Genomic DNA, 5,204 nt, shown 5'->3' with positions numbered 1-5,204 from the left:
CCCGAGTGCTGGAGTTATAGGAGTGTGCCCGCACACCTGGTCTCCTAAATGCTGGGATTACAGGAGTGTGCCTGTACACCTGGCCTCCTGAGTACTGGGGTTACAGGAGTGTGCCAACTTCAGCCTCCTGAGTGCTGGGATTACAGGAGTGTGCCCGCACACCCGGCCTCCCAAGTGCTGGGGTTACAGGAGTGTGCCTGCACACCAGCTTCATTTGTCTCTTCTAATGACACAGCCCTGTGAGATTTACCTTACTCACCTCCTTAAAGACCCTGCCTCTAATTACAGTAATTAAGGCTTCAATACAAGTTATAGTATGGTATTTTAGGGAGGCTCCAGCTCCATCCATAGCACCTTACTTCATTCCCAGATGCAGCTTGGAAAATACACTTAATTTTCTTGAATTTAGCCAGGCGGTGGTGGCACATACCTTTAATCCCAGCACTCGGGAGGCAGAGGTAGGTGGATCTCTGTGAGTTTGAGGTCAGCCTGGTCTACAAGAGCTAGTTCCAGGACAGGCTCCAAAACTACAGAGAAACCTAGTCTCGAAAACAACAACAACAACAACAACAACAAATCCCAAACAACCCCCCCCCCAAAAAAAAACCCTCAAAAAACAATTTTCTTGAACTTCCAGGGGCATAGAGGTCAGTGAACCATCCATTGGCAGGTGTCGATCCTGTGTGGATATGGATGTCCTTGGCCAGGGCAGAAGAGGAGAGCCTGTGGTAGACATTTTTTTTTTAAGCTCCTGGTTTAAAGAGACTGCTTTCTCCATTTCCTGGATGAACACATAAATCACGAACTTCCTAGGTCCGGAGGACAGCAGGAGACAGAGCGAAGCAGTGAGAACATTTCTGCTCCCAGTCTTGGCTGTTCTTGCTCCTTTTGGGCCCAGCTTCCAAAAGCAGTCTGAGCTCCCTGATGAAGAGATAAATGTGGCCCTGTTTGTCCCATCACCCTCGCTACAAGTAGATACATGTGGATACTGGATGTTGGACCAACTAGCTCCACCCAGCTTCCAGAAGCCTTGTACTGATGCAGGCAAGGCCAGTGGGAGATTCTGGCCAAGCCCAACCCAAGAACAAGCTCGGGGATGCGATGATGGGGCTGGGGCGTGGCTCCATGGTAGAGCAATTGCCTAGAGTGCCTAAACCCCGGCTCTCCTGCTCTCCTTAACACAGCTTTCAACCTATTTTTTTTTGTTTTTTTTTTTTAAAGTTTATTCATTTATTTATTATGTATGTATTCTGCCTGCATATGTACCTGTACCTCAGAAGAGGGCACCAGACCTCATTACAGATGGCTGTGAACCACCCTGTGGTTGCTGGGAATTGAACTCAGGACCTCCGGAAGAAGAGTCAGTGCTCTCAACGGCTGAGCCATCTCTCTCCAGCCCCTTACTTTCTTTTTCTTTTTTTTTTCATGCGCCTTGGTGTTTAGCCTGTGTATTTCTCTGAGGGTGTCAGATCCCTTGAACTGGAGTTACAGACAGTTGCAAGATGCCTTATAGGTGCTGGGAATTGAACCTGGGTCCTCTGGGAGAAAAGCCAGTGCTCTTAACCGCTGAGCCATCTCTCCAGCACCCCCTTCTTTTTTTCTTAGCTCAGCTTAAACAGCAATCACACCACATCACAAGTGGAATATCCCAGATAATTAGCTCTGTCAACCTGAGTCACCTGAGAGCCTCAGTTGCGAGGTTGCCCGGGTCAGAGTGGCCTATGGGTGTCTGTAGGGAACTGCGATTGTTAATTGATAGAGGAGAGCCCAACACTGAGTGATACCATCCTCTGCGCAGGTCCTGAGATGACAAAAGAGCTACTGAAGCACAGGCCGTGGAGCGAGTGAGCAGCCGAGCTCCTCCATGGTTTCTTTCTTTTTTTCTGCTTTTTCTTTTCTTTTTCTTCTCCTCCTCCTCATTATTATAATTTGTTTGAGACAGTATTTCTCTGTGAAACAGTTTTGGCTGTCCTGAAACTCAATCTATAGACCAGGCTGATCTCAAACTCACAGAGATCCACCTGCCTCTGCCTCTGGAGTGCTGGGATTAAAGGTGTGCGTCACTGTGTCCAGTTCCTCTGTGGTTTCTGCCTCAAGTTCCTGGGGTGTTCCCATCTTGGTTTCCCTTAGTGATGAACTGTAACCTGTAAGCTGAGTTGCTTTTGGTCAGTGTTTTATCTCTGGAAATGAAACTAGAACAGTCACCAAACCTAAAAATCCAAAATTGTTTGAGGTCTGACATGACGTCACAGTAAGAAATTCCAGGCCTGACATCTGTGATGGATCACAGATGGGTCACAGTCAAAATCAGGCTTTCTAGAAATATTGCATATAAAAGGTAGACTTGAACCATAAATAAATTTCATTTTAAGGTGTGGGTCCTATGCCAAGATACGTTGCATGTATAAAAATATTAAAAATTATACAGAGCTGGGCGGTGGTGGCACAGCCTTTAAACCCAGCACTTGGGAGGCAGAGGCAGGCAGATCTTTGCGAGTTCAAAGAAGCCCTGTCTCAAAAAACTAAAGAGAACTAAAAAAAAAAAAAAAAGAAAAGAAAAGAAAAGAAAAAAAATCCAGAACCCCAGGCATGTCTGGTTCTCAAGAAGGAAGCTCCCATTAGGGTTTTGGTAACCTCTCACTCTTGAATAACTTTTTATTAAATATGAAATAAAACAAAAATGGCTTTAATCCTAGCACTAGGGAGGCAGAGACAGGTGAATCTCTGAGTTTGAAGCCAGCCTGGTCTACAGAGCATGTTTCGGGACAGCCAGAGCTACACAGAGAAATCCAGTCTGGAAACTCCCCACCCCATTTTTAAAAATTACACTGGGTAGATGACTCCATCTTCTGACACTAATTGAGATAGTACCGGTGGCAGGGATCGATTTGGGGAGCAGTCAAGGAGCCTGACCTGCGCCGGTGCGGCTCTCTGCTGCCTCCTAGTGCTGGTTCTGTGGCATTGCAGGAGCTCAGCACTGACTTCTATGGCCGGCTGATCCCTCAGGATTGTCTGAACCCCACTTCCTCAGTACGGGATGTGCATGAGGTTTGCGCTGTGTACCTCACTCACCCGGAACCCACAAAGCTATTTATTCACAGCCACTGCATAAGGTGTCCAATGACAAGAGGACATAGGTCATTAGTAGCCCCTGTGGCTTCTGGGAAAATTTTCTTTTGGGGTCCCATCAACATCATATTAGAAATACTGGTGGTCAACTGGATGTGGTGGTTCACACCTGTTATCCCAGCAATTGGTGGGTGAAGGCAGGATGGCTAGGAGTTCAAAGTTAACCTTGGTGACATAGTGAGTTCTAGGCCAGCCTGGGCTATATGAAACACTGTCTAAAAAAAAAAAATGAACCGGGGAAGTGGTGTCGCACACCTTTAATCCCAGCACTCGGGCGTCAGAGGCAGGTAGATTTCTGTGAGTTCAAGACCAGTCTGGTCTACAAGAGCTAGCTAGTTCCAGGATAGAGAAACGCTGTCTCGAAAAACCAAAAAACAACAACAACAACAACAAAACCCAAAACAAACAAACAAACAAACAAACAAAAAACCACACACAGAAACAGGCCAGGTAGTAGTGGTGAATGTCTTTAATCCCAGCACTTGGGAAGCAGAGGCAGTCAGATTTCTGAGTTTGAGGTCAACCTGGTCTACAGGGTGAGTTCCAGGACAGCCAGGGATACACAGAGAAACCCTGTCTCGGAGTGTGGGGGGAGCTGGAAAGGTGATTCAGCAGTTAAGCACACTTGCAAAGGACCTGGGTTCAATTCTCAGTATCACATGGTGGTTCGCTTTGGTTCCAGGCAATTCAGTGTCCTTTTCTGGCCTCTTCAGGCATCAAGCACACATGTGTGTATACATACATACATGCAAAACACACTTAAAATAAATGAATAAATCTAATTAAAAATAAAGTAAATTAAAAAAAAACACAGAAGTTTTTTTTTTCCTACCCACTACACACCTCTATTAATTATCAAAGAACTGGTTACTTTCCAGTCTTTTGATGTGCTGAAAACTGAGATAAATAATTTCCGATTTATTTCATGGCCACTTGAAAGCGGCAGGAGGATCTCTGAGTTTTAAGTCAGCCTGCTTGCATACTGAGCTTCAAGCAAGATAGGGCTACATAGTGGGACTTTGTCTCGAGAATTTTTTTTTCCCTGCAAATAATCTGTCTTAATCTTTAGGAAAGCCTCCAGAGATGCTCATTCTCCACTTAAGAAAAAAAAAAATTCAGACTGGAAAGAAGTTTTGGGCCTAAAAGGTCACTTGCCAGCAGGGGGCAGACTTGGACTTGGGAGACAAGTTACCCAATAGAAAGATGGGTACCAGTTGTTCTCAGTGTGGTCCTCCACTGAGTCTGCACTTGGGAAGCTGCTGGAAATGCAGATTCGCAGACCTCACCCCAGCTTCACTGACCGGGAGTGGGCTCTGCAGCCGGTGTTGCCTCCAATCCTTGAGCAGCACCCGATGAAACCCAAAACTGACCGCTGGTTCTCTGCTGTCTAGAGGCAGGAAGGCACGTGAGGCCCATGCCCCCCTGCCACTGCAACCCAGTGACTTCTGGGTATTGGAGGAGACCTCTCTTCCTGCTGACTGTAGTCAAGAATACAGTGGGGACGTTACCCTTTGTTCCCCAACCCCAGCCCCTACAGTAAACACCACCAGTGTACATCATAGCTAGCTAGGTACAGGTGTCATCTGAGGGTTGTCACCCCTCCGCCATGGCAAGTGGAGTCCCAGGGCTGCAGTTGGCCTGTGAGCACAGCTGAGTCTGTGGTGAGGAAAGGGATGGGAGTCAGAGAGAAGGTGTGTAAGTCCGGGGCTCCGGGAGAATGGGGCTAGCCCAGTAGAGAGCTTGGGGAAGAAGCCAGGGTCGGGAGGTGCTGCGGGCAGGAAGCCCGTAGAACGTTTTCAGTAAGGGTCATTCTAGGCAAACCACAGTGGATCATTCCAGCTCAAGGAGAGGTGCCCTTTCTGTTTCTGGGACACTTCCTCCGGACCCTGTTGTCTGTTGGGCCATTGTGGGGTCTTGACTCCTGGGACTTCCCTGGTGAGTCGTGTAGGAGCCCCCTTGTTGGAGACCAGGATGTGGTGAAGCCGCGCAGGACTCGGTTTGCAGATAAGCTCCTGGAGGATACCGGAAGAGAGGAAAACGTGGTCTGATGGGTGATATCAGTCAGTGAAGATGAA

The sequence above is a fragment of the Myodes glareolus genome, chromosome 1 (assembly GCF_982192425.1).
Source record: "Myodes glareolus chromosome 1, mMyoGla1.1, whole genome shotgun sequence".
Lineage (NCBI taxonomy): Eukaryota > Metazoa > Chordata > Mammalia > Rodentia > Cricetidae > Myodes > Myodes glareolus.
Note: the sequence above shows the minus strand (reverse complement) of the source record.